At 43.4% G+C, this 15,228-nt stretch overlaps 1 protein-coding gene across 1 annotated transcript in view; it reads right to left on the bottom strand.

Annotated features, from left to right (window-relative positions):
* The window catches only part of FGF12 (fibroblast growth factor 12), a 211,366-nt gene that overhangs the window by 162,185 nt on the left and 33,953 nt on the right, over positions 1–15,228 (bottom strand). The gene's annotated exons all lie outside the window — the stretch shown is intronic.

The following is a 15,228-nucleotide window of genomic DNA, read 5'->3' as shown; positions in this document are numbered from 1 at the left end:
AGACCTCGTGTTGTCTGGCCAGATGGCCGGTCAGCTCAGCGCTCTGCACCAGGCAGCACAGAGAGCACCAGGCGCCGGGTTTAGCCGCACGCACCTTTCTGCAGGACTCACTCCAAAGGCTCATTAGGTCACAGACACGACCTTGGGAGATCACAGTCAACATTAACTCCTGTTTCACAAGAAGCTAACCTCATCAGAAGAGCAAGGATGCAGCAAAATTTGAAGTCATGGCTCCTCTTGCCCCCCAGTTTTGGGAACTGATTTTCCCAGTTGCCTGCTGTATTTTTCACACCAAACTCCAGATAAAGCACACAGATTTTGGAGTAGAAGTCTTTGCCCTGACAAATTGAGTCATAATCTTGCCCTTGAACTTCCATAGAGCTGGTCCTTCCTCAACACTACTTACTACGCTGTCCCCATTAAACCTGTCAAAAGCCACACAGTGAACAGATAAATAAGGGCCACTATTATTATTTGTTTGGGTATTCTGCATAACACAGACCAAGAGACAGTCCTCAATCAACTTCTATGACAGCTGGAGCAGAAAAGCATTCTTGATTTTAACATTTCTAGTGATAGATAGTTCACTGTAGTCATCAGTATCAGATACTGTTTCCATGGCAAATTGCCTTCATAGTTAAATTTATTTCTGGTCAGAACATCCCCACCTTTCATTTCCAGCCACTGGATCTTGCTGTACGTTAAAGAGCTGTTCTCCATCTTGATACCAGACAGATCAAATCACTCCTTGATAAACTGAATTAATCACATTCCTGGAGTTTCTCATTATAAATAATGTTTTCCAGTCACTCTCATCTATTATTTGATATTCACCCCACCTACAAATATCTTTTTTTGATTATAGGTATCAGAAACTGCCTCAGGTATTTTTCAAGAGATCACACTAGTGCTAATTTCAAAGAAAACATGATCACTTTACTACTTTTCTAAATTTCTGTGTCCACCCTCCCACAGACAGCATTTCCCTGTAGTCAGAGGCCAGCAAAGGGCATCACGGGCAGACCCTCCCCTGTTGGGGAAGCAGTCACACCCCTATTGCACCCACAAGTGCAGACAGGACAGATGAGAAGAGTGAGTGCTCTCAGTGCTCCTGAGAGATCTTGTTCAGCTGACTGCACAGTTGCCCTGCACCTTTTCAGACTTGCTGCTTCTCAGAAGTAGCCCACCCCATCCCCTCAATTCTCTTGTACTCAAATATTTGCTTTTCAAATAATGTTCTACATACCATTTGCTCCTGCAAATTCACAAAACAACTCAATGGTTCTGGAATGATCTGTCCTCGTGTTCTTAATCCTTTTTTTCCAGTCACCACTGAGCAGCAAACAGGCACGAGCTGACCTCAGACAGACCCCACTAAAAAGCCCAAGAGCTGAGTCCAGTGTCCTTCAAGCAGCCACATCCCAGTCCGACTTGCAATTCTGAAGAAAAAACTCATATTTTCATAGATTAAATTATTACTTTTCAAGACTGCCATAATAATGATCCTTAACATTCCTGGAGCAATTTATATATTCAAAGCGCTGCAAAAATGTTAATTAACAGCATCCTTACACTAGCTTTGGGAACCAGTCACCTCAAAACTGCTGCTTTGCTGCTTCGTTCACATCCACACTAATTCCAAAAAAAGTATCAGAAATCATTTAACTCCCATGTTCCTGGTAATCTTTTATTTTACCAATTAGTTGAGCTTAATTTAAGGCTCAGTAACAAAGTGGAAATAAGAATATTAATACAAGCCTTACTGTAATGTAATAGTATGTAATTTATACTCTCTCCTAGAAAGCTAGAGAGAAACTTGTATTACAGAAGTCTCAGCCTTCACTGGATGTGCTGCACAATTCTGTGTTTTCCATGCAATTCACAAAAGCAAAGAAGCCCAACTTGTAATTGGATCCCAGCATTTCCAAACTTCACAATGTTTTCACCTTGCACAATTCAGCTATAACAACCTTGAAACTCATTTAATGTTGCCTTATATTGGAAGAGACTGGCACAAATCCACGAAGGATCATCTATTTATAAGAAAAACATCCACAGGTACTGGCTGACACATTTTGTGAGGAATATAACACTTCTGATTTAGGGAATAAGCCAAATATTGGAGGTAGGAAAGACACTTTTCCTGCAGAAGCATTGATCTGCCACTGCTTTCTGAGAGGTCCCTGTGAAGCATTGGCCCTTAGACACTGCCAGAGAAATAATGGACAAAACCAACCATAAATCCTAGCTACTGTGATAGTTTCCATTAGTTGGTACTCACCAGGCTCACACAGCTGGATCTGAACTTCATAAACCCTTCAAAGTATTTGGATCCAAATTCTTCTACATTCTGCAGCCTCTCTGGAGGTTGGCAGAGCTAAATTGAGACTTTAAGAAGTGCTGGCACAAGAGTTGAAAATGAAATCACCAAAAAAACGTCCCCGCCATAGATCTGGATATACAACATCCAGAAGAAAGGTTGCCAGTGACTCTTGAAGCCTAATTTTGTCCATCATGAGAGAAATGCACAAGAGAAAGCAGCTTATCCAGTGCCCTGCTGAGCATCATCTGTTTAGTGTGTATTTTTTTTTTTAAATGTGTGAAAAATGAAAAACTATTTAAGTCCAAATGCTGAATTTGCAGACTCCAGCCTTATGCCAGGCAAGATGTTGATCTTTAAGCTTGTCAACCTATAAGAATTTTATATTCAAATAAAATGGCCTTTGTTAGTGGTAAGCAAGAGGAAGCCCATCTGGGACACACACAGAGCAGGGTCAGCAGGAGCAACCAACGAATGGAGCTGTGAGCAACGAAGTCTAAAGCAGCTTGGCCCACTTAAACCCAGCAAAACCAAATGCAAGTGGGAATACTATCATCCCTGAGGTATTTATAGGACAGCACTGGAGCCCAGTGCAGATAAATATGGCCAAGAATATACATAACCTAGAAATTGGAAAGGTTTGATCAGCACAGGGAGGCTCTGAAATGGCTTCCCAGCAGAAACATGGCTTTTAAGAGGGCACTTGAAGTTCATGAACGTGGTGTACAATGTAGTTTTCAGCAATGGGAGGAAGCCAGACAAGCTGGTGTGGTTGATCTCTGCCCCTCATTTTCTGCTATAACAGCAGGTTGCTAAGGCAGAGGAAGATTTTTATCAGTCCCCTCTCTCCAAATATGCTTGTTTCCCACCTGTGGGCCAGCTGCTGTACAAACATTTTCTGTTTTGAAATAAAAATACCTTGAGGGAAAACTCACATAGATGTTTCTCTTGAGATAATAACAGCTGCTCTCTATTAGGTTTTCTTACAGATCTGGCTCTTGCTAAATGTCTGCTCAGCTCGGTGAAGAAAAAGAACAACTAGGAGCTCAGGATTTGATTAATGGAGGGCTAGAGCCAAAACCTGCCAGCTCCAAGTAACAGCCAGCACTAGAGCTTGCATGCGTGCATGTAGGACTACACTTCACTTATGTAAAAGCTCAGCTGTCCTCAATCCTGTGCAGGGGAAAAAAAAAAATGCTGCTGCATCAGTTAGCAGTATTTGTAGGCTCCAAGCAAAACACAGGCAGCAAGCAAAGCTACCATGGCTGAGGAAGTCATCTGAAGCCAGAAGAGCTGCACCAGCCTTTTGCTGCATGAATGAAGCAAAGATCAGCTCTAATACTGTCCTTGCCCATGGAGCACTTCACCTCTAGCTCAGGGCAGGTGCTAAAGCACCACTTTAGTCTACCACAAACTCCCCAGGAGGGAGAGGACACCAGCTGCACACTATGTGACAGATGTCTGGACATACAGGTGGACATATTTTCTACTTAAGCACTTATCAGATGGGAGATCGTCTGCTTGGAGACATGCTTTTGTGCTATGCTTATTCTCTGTGCTTCCTCAGGAAACAGTTCCAAACACCTGGATCTCAAAATCTCAAATATTCATTGCTATTGATACTGCTCCACAACAAACTGCACTTGTGCAGAATATATAACCAGCCAACAGCTCCAACATGATTCTCTAAGAGAAGCCAGAATGGGACAAACAAGGTTAATTGGGGACAGTGAACTAAGAGAGCAGTTGATTTGACCATTGACAGCCTGTAGGGCTTGTGTTGAGAAACTAATTTATTGCCTATTAAGTTGAGAGAAGTTTCTCTGAAAAATATCAGGGCAACATTATCTGACTACTTGTTTTATAACTAGCAACTTGCAGGTTCTCCTTACCACCACAGAGTCTGCCTCACTTTTCTAGAAAAGTCACAGTGTAGACAGAAAACTGAATTTTCTGTCATATTTATGATGACCCAAAAAAAGCATGTTTGACCCCAGGCAGTCTAACTTATAAGAGTCTTATACCATGATCACAGCTATAATTTATTTATAAAGCGTACTTGATCTGACATGTTTTCAAGATGTTTCACTTAGCTCTGAAACATTTGTTTATTGGAAATCAATACATGTAATAATTGCCCTGAACATACCTATGGAATTCCTGTTATTACAGTCATTGAGAGATTGCAGTTTTATGTCAACACCTGCACCATGATCTAAGAAGGGAAAGAGAGGCAACTACAGGCTACTACAGGACTAACAGTCCTATCAGGTAAGTACCACCCACTCCTGGTTTCTTCCACTTGAGGAAAAGCATTGTTTTCCCTCAGTGGGAAACCTGGGATGAGCTCACAACATGGATGGCTGGAAGCGATGGGCTAGGCCCTGAACTGGAGTGCTGTAGATTCCCTACTGGATCACACCAGTGCTCAACTAGGACAAAGGTCTAAGAATTACATAAATTATAATATTATTTTTACACAAAAAGTCCTGACACTGTTGGCTTCACTGACCCTTTGCTTTTCCCCCATTTTCCTGTGGATAGACTGTAGCTCTTGATAGTCCAGGAGCAAATAGTTCAGAGAAGACAGATATACAATGAGAGAAAATATCTGATTTTATATCACCCTTGGGTTAACTCTCCATTAAAACAGTGAGATTGCCCAGGGCATACACCATGAAGACTCAAGGGCGTTACCTGTCCCTGACAAGCCTCTGCAGGCAAATTAAGCCTGTTGTCTGCCTCTTCCCCTTCCTCATCCTCACCAGCACTGCTGGTGCTTGCTGCTCCCTGCACTTCCTGGCAGAAAATGATTGTCCCACAAGCGGTTCCCAACAGCTGCCTGTTTTGTGAAACAGAGATTGAGAAACTCTAGAACACTTGAGTGGACTTCACAGGCTTGAAAAAGGGGTAACAAAGGCTAGGCAAAAATGAAACCAGAAAATAGATGCCTTCTAGCACCCTGCTGAAGAGCTAGAGCCACCAGAGATTCAGGAGCATTTTCCATTAATTTCTCCTCTTGCAACACAAAATGTCTCAGTGACTGCATCAGGAGTGGGCTTTTGCTTCTCCTCCTCCCAGCTGATTTTTCCAAACTGTCCTAGCCTCCCACAGGCACTGCAAACTAAAGGCAACGGTCTGTGAAGTTTGGTGTCTACTTCCAGCAAATCTATGGCATGGTTGAGAGCCCTGTAAAAAGAATCACTCGACATCCTTGATTTAATAAAGTTGGGGATAAAAGTCATGGCAATGAAGCCTGCCAAGACCATAAAGAGAACACAGCTAAACTTAGAGTAAAGCAGTTAATACCAAGCTCCTTTTTTTACCATGTCATTAGGAGGCTGGCTCTGCAACTCACAGAGAATCTAGCAATCAGTATGAGATGGAATGACAGGTAGGAGAGCAGCAGCTGATATCAGACAGGTTTAAGCACTTGGATTTATTTCAGTCCAGTGTCCATCACACCTATAGCAAAGGTTATTCAGCCAACCTCAGCTGCTGTCTTGCCACAAGCTGAGCTCTCCCCCAGAGCCTCCTGAAATCAGGAGCCGCTACTTAAACTGGTCAGAAACTAAATTATGGTTTCACCCATCAAGGACACAACCATGGAACCCAAACACCAAAGCCACTCTGAATCACCAAGGCTCAGAGCAGCAAATAACTATTATACTTAACGTATCACAGCGCCTTGGCCAGACCTCACATGAGGTCAGCCAGAGACTCCTCTTGTAGTTGTCCCTGTCTTTCTCAAGAAACAAATTCTTTGAAATTATTTATTGTCCTCAGCGGTAATTAATTATCCCCAAGTAGAGAACTGAAATGACAGACTGATATTTCTGCTTGAATCCTCAGGGGAAAATCAAGTTGCCTTGCTATGCTCTCTAAACCTGACATAAAGTTAAAAATAGGAAGTTTAATATGCAGTCTGTAGGACTTTTTCTGCCTGTAAGGCTATCCCAAGGGACGTCTCAGTTCAACTGCAAGCTCACAAAGTCTCGCTGTCCTAGAGAAGGCAGTGACATTTATTTGCTTCTTATGCAGACCAGGCTCAGTGGAGCACTAGAAAGAACCAAAGAACTTTGTCAATTAATACAACTGAAGCTACAGCAAAAGTTTGTAAACACGTAGTTTGCCAGTGAAGCCTGTTTAGAGCTACGTGCTAGAAACAGCATGAGGAAAAAGATGGCTTACAGTGACTGTCTGGGAACATATCATACCTTGGGTGGGTCAGTACAAACACATCTTCATGTTTCTGCTGTTAATTAGCCTTGGTGGTTGGAAGCTGTAATTTAGGGAACACAGGTTTTGTCTTAGTGGTGATTTTCCAGCTCAGTTTTCTAGTCCTGATTTAGGTTCACATTTGATACCTTGTCCACACAGATAAAAAATAAAGACTATTGAACAAGTATTTTGGTTAATTCATTATCAGTTGTTCCCAGTAAAAGTTGTTACAAGCTCATTTTATCAGCGTTTTTGTAAAATTTCCTATTTTCCTCCATTTAGTTAATAAAGCAATATTTTGAAGTAAAAACAGGAAAATTCCCAAAGGATTACTGTAACTTCTCTCCCTGCTGAACTTACAGTGCATTTCCCTGTAGCACAATCCTAATAAGAACACAACTACTGACAGGCTGGTTGTCAGGTGTTCTTTAGAGTACCAAGAGTTTGTTTAGAGAATATCTATTTTCAGAAAAGAGAGGAAAAAAGTTTATTTTTCTAGATCATAAGTAACAGGACCTGTCTCCTTGGTGTTTGTACAGCTATGCTAGAGAAACTCAACCACAGCCACAGGCAGCTCCCCAGGCAGCAGATCAACACCACCAGCACCTCTGACCAAGGCCAGTTTGGTCTGGCAGAGTTTGTCACCTCTGTCGTGGCTTTTGGCCTGAATTAACAAGCTCAGGAAGATCTGGCCTCTCTGTCAGACCTCCTGCAGCACCAAGCTGGTTTAGTAAGCCCTTTCAGAACATGGAATAAAAAGAAAAGCAGCACAAAAACACCCAGCCAAGGTTTGGAAACAGAAATCCCTCTACCAGCCAAGAATATTTTTTTCCTATTATTCATAGTATCCTAAATTCCATTCAGTCTCAATCACAGCATAGCAGTTCTTTAGGGTAATGATACAAATTTTTTCTGTACCTGTAAATTTACACCTGCAGCCATTTCAGGTAAAAATTCAACCAACTCCTTTAAGCAAAACGGCTCCCCAGGGGCCCAGGCAAATATATTTCTCCCACCCAGCTTCCCACAGGCCACTTCTAGCCATGGCAAAGGGGGTTTCTACAAGATGTTTAATGCTGACAATCTTTGTGGCACCTGCAACAGCACTGCTTTGTCAGAGTGAAGAAATATTGCCAGAATTTTTCCCTCCTGCCACAGGGCTTGGATAGGCTTGCTTGAGAGAAGTGGCTGGCTCGCAGCACTGCCCTGCCTGCCTCTGCACAGGCTGCTTAAAAGCTTCAGTCCAACAGCAAGCACAGACTCCAAGCAGGCTGGGTTTGATCCACATCACACAGTTTGCAATGTTTATTTCCCTGGAAGGATGGGACCCCAGCCCAGCCGTGACACCCTGTGTGACAGCATCCAGCAACGTGCTGTCCCATATGCCATTTCCCTTGTGCAGGCTGGAGCTGCTCCAATACCCTGGCAGAACTGCCCACCCATGTCCAGCCCGACACGTGTCTCAGTGATGCTGCAAGCACAGAGGCACGATTATGCAACGGCAAAGCTGAGGGTGATGGAGCTACCACATAGCACGGAGCCCCACAGCACATCCAGTGCTGCATCCTCCCTTTCCCCTCACCCTGCAGCTGTAGTGCCCAGACCCTGCAATGCCTGCCAGGCTGTAGCCTCTCTGGCAGAAAGTGATCCCTCCTACATGTTTGAATCAACCCCACTCTCTAGTTTGTGCTGTCCCATTCTCTGCATTAACCCTTTTCTGGAAACATGAGGTTACCTGTGCTTTTTAGGTTGGATTTTTTTTCTGTCCCCTAAAAATGGATTCAGTGCTAGGAGGCACAGGCTTTCAGGTGAAGCTTACAGGCTGCCTGCTACATGATAAATTAATTGTCTGTGCATTCTCTGACATAATTTAATTTCAAAATAGCACTAGGCATGCTAGCAAACTTTGTTGGCTTTCTTTAAGCTGATTAATGAGTTGATGTGTTACAAAACTTTTGTTCCCACAGGCAAGAAATAAGTCTTTTACTAATCAAAAAGCATACAAGCTTTTACATGTGCCTTTCCAGGGGCAACATATTGCTAGTACCAAAACCCTTACAAGTGACAAATAAGGTTTTTGTTTCAGTTATGCCTTAAGTAAGAAAACATAAGAGCAAACAAAAGGAAAAAGAGCAATCTTGCAAAAGGGTCATTTGTTACGCTTAAATAACTCTCCTTTTGGTACAAGCACTAGGCTAGTGTGAAAGCTGCCTTAATACAAATGGCACTCTGCTCTTCCGCCAAACAATTTAAACTACACAACACACACAAATATGCAGGGACACCTTTTGGTAGGTGGTATCCTGTAGCAGAGGCAGAGAGAAGATCTGTATTGTAGCTATGGACACTCAGTAACTTGACCACATTCAGCCTGGAAACCTCCAAGAAATATTCACATTCAGGTTTCATAACCCACTGAGCCCCCAGAGTCCCAAAGACCCCACAGCCAGTGCCAGAGGTACCTTGCATTCACAGCCTTTTGCAGGGAGATTTGCAACAAAACTCTTCCACAGCTCAAATCAATGGCTATTTTGAAAACCTGGCTGCAAGACACTCATTGCAGGTCACTGCCTACACAACTGCTGGAGCTCAGCAGAATTAAAACCTCGCACCAGCCAGAAGTTGCTGTTGTCCCTCATAAACACAGCAACAGCACCACCCCATTTACTACGTATCTTCTGCAGTCAGTGCCAAATATGGCAGCCAGGGTGGGGCACTTATTTTGAGTACCAGGGTTTTCTGTGCATTATCATATGTACAGTTAAACCCTTTATTCATCGTTGCCAAATACGATGAGCCTTATTACAGCCCAAATTAAAGGGTCTTCAAAGCACTGCCTTAATTTATAACCAGGAGAAGGAAAACAGATTTTAATAAATTTAAAAGAGCTTAAAATCAGTCAAAATCCCATTTCTGATAAGCATAGTTGACATGGCTTCCAGATCTCTAAGAAACACCAAATCCCACAGAGGAATGAGCCAAGCAGCTGAGACAGGACCTGGACAGCTCCCTCTTGCTGCTCGCCCGGGAAGGGACACTAGATCCCTTTGGATTCACAAGTCATCCCCACCATTCCTCAGGTCTGTATGGGAAACCTTTATCAAGCCAGGTTTCCTTGGTGGGAAATCAGCTTGCTGATCTTTGTACAGTAGCAAATCCTTAGAGGCGATACAATTCTACATGGTTTTTTTCAGTTGCTATAACTAGCTTGAAGCATCAAAACTTCCAGACAACCAAGGTTATTTTTTCAGCTGGACTAAAATTAGTGGAGGAAACTGGGGGACAGGACACCATTTAACACTTAAGTTCAACAACATGAAGTCTTTTTACTGAAATCAGATTTGCAGGATCCAAATGCTTCACCTCAGACCAGCTGGCAAATTTCATTGAGTGCCCTGGGAACCCTCACCCCACGGGACAGAGCCAAGTTCAGCACAGAACTACATCTGCATGCACACAAAAAGCTCAGGAACTATCACAGTTAATGTCAACCTAAAAAAAAAAAAAAAAAAGGCAAGTCTAGTTAGCAGCATGTTAAGAAGTTAAATCCCATTCTTAATGAAAATGTTTCCAGCTGAGTAATAATGCAGCACCCTTGAAGGAAGTTGCCAGGAGATAAAGCGTTAGCAGAAGAGCTGGCAATATGACTGGGACATGCACTGGCTGAATCACTGCCATCCTTCACCTACCACAACCTCCTCAGGTAGGAAATATGACTGCAAAGAGTACTTGTGCAGCTAATTACTGATCTATAGCAGCAGGCTAATAAAAGGCCATATGCAGGGGAAAGAGACATTTGGTGCTTACAAAATTAAAATCCTCCACTCTGGGGGATGTGGGATAAACAAACCAACTCCATGCAGTAGTCTAAGTGCTGAGAAAGAAAAATTCCACTGTGGAGGCTGAAAAACAATTTTGGGTGAATTAGCATCTGTGAGTCAAAGCCTGCTTGACAGTGTGACCAAGGGGAGATGAAGCAGCCCCCCTGAGATAAGTCAGAGCACTGCTCCATAGCTCTTATCCCTGGCTCTTGCAGTTTGCTGAAGAGCAGCTAGAACAGCATAGACATTGAATTTCTGAACAAGTCATTATTCAATATTCCTCTTTCAGGGAGAAAAGGAAGACTGGACATACCTAGCTGGACATCTAGACACTAATTTGTGTGCTTATTTCACAATGTAATGTTTTCAGAATTATCACCTCATTTCAGCAGGAACAAATGCTTCCCAGTGATGACAACACATGTTGCCTCTTGTCTACAATCTGGTTTGGGTGTCCAGGCAAAACTAAAGTCTTGATCATCAGGGCTAAAAGCACAAGTTCCCAGTGTCAGACCAGAAAAAAGCACCTCACTTCTTCATGTGGGACAACAATGTGCAGAGAAATAACTGATATTAAGAAGTTGTACCAAAAACCAACCTTACTAAAAGAGATTTAGTAAAAGCTGGCCTTGCAGTTGTTTGATTTTTACACTAATGAACAAGTTAATGTTCATTTCTATCATCCTTATCATTCACAGTGGCAGGCAGCTGAGCAAGCACTTGAGCTTTCCATGCATCAGCTTATAGGAACGTGTACAGTTTTTATGGCTAAGCATTATGTCTCCTACTGTTACTTGTGATCCAGGCCAGCTTTGTGTTTTTCTCTCTCAATGTGAAGAGTTTAGCTTTAAAGAGTTTTTGTCAAGCAGGTTGTGAACAAAATTGAAAAAACAACAGTAAATTAATTGGCAGAGACAGAGAGAAGCTCCCTAGGGTGCTACAAAATGATGAAAAGACTGCAAAATTTAGAGGACAAGCAAGATGCACACACACCCACATACATGACAAGGTATTCCTCAGCCTTTTGCCCTAGAAAGGTGGCTGTGAAAGCTGCAGCCTTGCAGGTATTCAGGCTGACCTTAACACAAGCACAAAATGAAAGATGAGATGTGCATGGAGAAACCTGCCAGTCAGAAGGAGAACCCCTATTACCCTGCTCTGGATCATGACTCCAACTGCAGCAGCCCTTGTGGTCACCTGGCACTTGTTCTGCAGCAGCAGTGGCAGCAGAAAGGCAGGACCAGAGGGGTTCAGCTCTCTGCTTCTTTCAAGATGACCCCTGAAACACTGAGCTGGTGATGTTATTAGCATCAGCAAGCAAGGAAACCAGCCAAGAGCAAAATGTGTTTTATCTTTCCATCAGTAATCGAAGTGGGCCAGCATTCAACAGCACATCATGCCAACGTTTCTTCGAACACCAGGCAGGCATGCACCTTCCAGACGCAGCTGCAGAGTGAACAGGATGAACACTGCAGCTCCTAAAGTTCAACTTCGAGTGCTGCTCAAGAACATAACCAGTTACTGGCTCAACATGACATGCACAGACAAGAAATTTTCCCACTCTGGACCAGTTTTCAGCATTGACATGATCAGAACAGGCTACTCAAGGTAAATTCAGCAGCACTTGTGAGAGTTATTTTGCTTAAAAAGGTTGCTTTTAGCTTTCTGTGAATTTCTCAGCTACAGTATATTTTCCTTTTAATTAGTTTATCTCAACCAGCAAAGAGCAGAAGTAGAACAACAAGGGTCTGCACATTAAAACATCTGAAACTGTTGGCTGACTAATACAGTCTAAATAGACACTGCAATCTACCTGTCAGGCTTATTAGAGGGTAGTATTGTGTTCTGTATATTACATTACTATCATTGTGTTTTCCAGGAGAATGAATTATCCTCTGGTAATGATTTCATACACGTAAATGAGGCTGCTGGGTTCTCTTCATTAGCATTTTTTTTCTGCAGCATTTAAATTAGAGCATCTCCTTGACCATATGAAGAAGCAAGCATTTACTCAAGTTTTACCAGCCTGTCAACACAAACACCACTGTGTTCCACAGCTCCTGCCTCTGCTGGGGCTTGTGGAAGCTGCAGAAACGAGAAACTGTGTGTGTGTGTGTGTGTGTGTGGTGTAATACAGACCTGGGCATCTCCTGACAGAGATGGGATTCAATCCCCACCTGTAGTGTTGTCTCCAGGTTGCATGTGATAAGTGACCTCTCACCAGGATGGTGATGTTTTTCACATGTTCATCTCTTCAGTAAGAAACCCTTTGAAGCAGATCAAAGCCAACATGAAGCATGTTTTTGGGTGGAGGCAGCTGTGTCAACTGTTCTGTAAGCACTCCTGGAACTTCCCAGCCAAGCCCTGTGCCCGAGCTCACTTCTGTGTTCAGAGACCCAAACAAAAGGCAGGCAGAGCTCCTGCTGTCCCTGCCCAGGGCCCATTTCAGAGCAAGGGGGACAGTGCAGGGCTATGAGTGCCTTTCTATCCTCCTGAACCAGCAGCCTTTCACAACTGATGTACAGTCAGTCCCCTGTGCCAGCACCCACGGCTCCCTCCAGCCCAAAAACCCAGCACAGTCAACAGCACAAGGCAAGATGCAGGCAGGCCAAGGCTATGTGCTCTGCACAGGGATCAACTGCATGGAAATAGTGTAGAAAAACTCAGAAGAAATAGAGGGGCAAAGAGAAATGGTTGGATCTCCTCTAATGGCTTGGCTGGCAGTATCTGAAGAGACAGCATCCTCCTGTTCAGGCTTTGTCCCGATTTCCAAGGCTTGCTCCATGTTAAGCTATTCACACTTGTGTGAAGACTAAGCAACACTGAAGTCAATGACAGGACTGGGTAGAGAGGAGGGTCATATGTTGTGACAGGATATGATGTGATGCAAAACCACATCTATGCAAGATCCAAAAGGCTGCTGGTAGGAACAGAAATATGGGCATACGGCAAAATCCAGCTCCTGGAAGAATTGATCAAAGTTAATTTTAAAGGATATTTAAAATTCACTGCTGAAACTCCCTTCTGCTCTGTTATCAAGGTGGTTAGTTGGATGCATGACCAGATTAGGAAATGGAAAGCCTTTCACATACAGAGCCTGTAAAATAGTGCTACTTGTGACTGAGAAAAGCCATTTTATGATGTCTGTTTAAAAGGTAATGTGTTAGTGTAAGTAGCTGGTGTATTCCCAAGGAAAGTTTATTTCATCAGCACTCACCATAACATCAGCTAATTATAGCAGCCCTGCAGTTATCTGTGCTGTAGTGGTAGTTTTATCTGGAATGCACAAAGGAGCAATAGCCACATAACTGCTTCTCACTACCACTTCTCATGAAAGCTTCTCAAAGAGCACTGCAGTTATTTGCACCTACAACTTCACAACCTCACAATTTGTCAGTCATTCCACAGTCATGGAAATCCAGGGAGATATGAAGTGAGGCAGGCATGAAAGGTTTGGGAGATGTCTGCTTATTCAAAGAGGGGTTTAACACTTGCTTGGATAGAGCACAATGTCAGCTCAAACTCCACTAGCCTTGAACAGAGCGCTGCAAATTGCACAGGCAAATTGGTTTGGTTTTAATTATAAAAAATGCCTTAAGTAGCCAGATGACCCCTATATTTAGAGGTTTGAGCTTTAGAAACAACTTCAGGAACAGGGGAGAGAGGCTATGTGCAGCAGGTCCCCATATATCTGATAAGGCAATAATCCAAGATCTAATTTCCCAATCAGGCTTTTGAACTCACGAGCAGTGCTCTGGGTGAAAAACATCCTCAAACCTACAGATGCAAACCAAACACAGCTTAACATGGGGAACAGCTCTTCAATTTGTGAGTGACAATGAGGTGACAGTGAGAACAGATATCTCTTCTGTATCACCCCTCTAAAACTGTTGGATCCTCAAGCTAGATCTTCTCCAAGAACACTTATCTTCAGCTTCAAACTAAATTCTGAGTTTTCAGAAAATCACAGCACTGATTAGATTTGAGATGATTAAGAGCCTTTCCAAGTCTAAAATTCAGGTAGTTATGCTGTAACAGGCTGTTCCCACTACAAAACCCTGAAGGCAAAGGCAGTTTCAGGTCTGGTTTCCAAGAACAGCGTGTTCTCTGGAAACAGGCTGCGCACTGCAAGGTCTGTCTGCAACAGAATCTTCAAGACGTCACCCCCACAGTCACATGCAATCAGCTGCCACGGGTCTGATCAACTTGACCTTTATAGCTCTTACATGGCCTCAAGAACCACAATATCTCTGAACTTCAATCTCTAAACATTACCTGTGTAGTACCCAAAGCATCACTTGGCCACTGCATGCCAGCACCTGCAGCTCACTCATACAAACTGGACCATCTTGGAGAATCTGCCAAACAGCCTGGGGGGATGAGTTGACAGCTAGATGACAACAAAGCACACACCTCTGAGGATAAAGCAGGCTTGGGGTCACCAGCACTGTCACACAGTTTCACACAGCAAGGACATGTGCCCGGATGGCGCTGACAGCCCTACTGCCACGTAGCAGAGTGAGACAGCCAGCTTCAAACACCCCGTTGGGGAGGGATTCCAGATTAGCAAGGATTGAGAGAAGTTCAGCCTGTATTGCAAAACCAGCCTGAAAAACCTGCATTGCCCTAACCAGACCCCTGCACTGCTTGGGCTGGGCTGTTGCTGCCACCAGAGGCACCTCTGACAAAGTAAACTGGGGCCTGACGTCACAGTGATGCCATGTGAACATCACCTGCAGACCTCATCCGCACACCTCAGCTATGCTAGATAACAGAAAACCCTCTTTTGGCAGAAAACAGCCCTGAAAACAGTAATTCTTTTTCCCCAAGTTGTTAGGAATGTCAGTAATCACATGTACAGCTATA

The sequence above is a fragment of the Apus apus genome, chromosome 8 (assembly GCF_020740795.1).
Source record: "Apus apus isolate bApuApu2 chromosome 8, bApuApu2.pri.cur, whole genome shotgun sequence".
In the NCBI taxonomy this organism is placed as follows: Eukaryota; Metazoa; Chordata; class Aves; order Apodiformes; family Apodidae; genus Apus; species Apus apus.
Note: the sequence above shows the minus strand (reverse complement) of the source record. Positions and strands in the feature narration are given on the sequence as shown.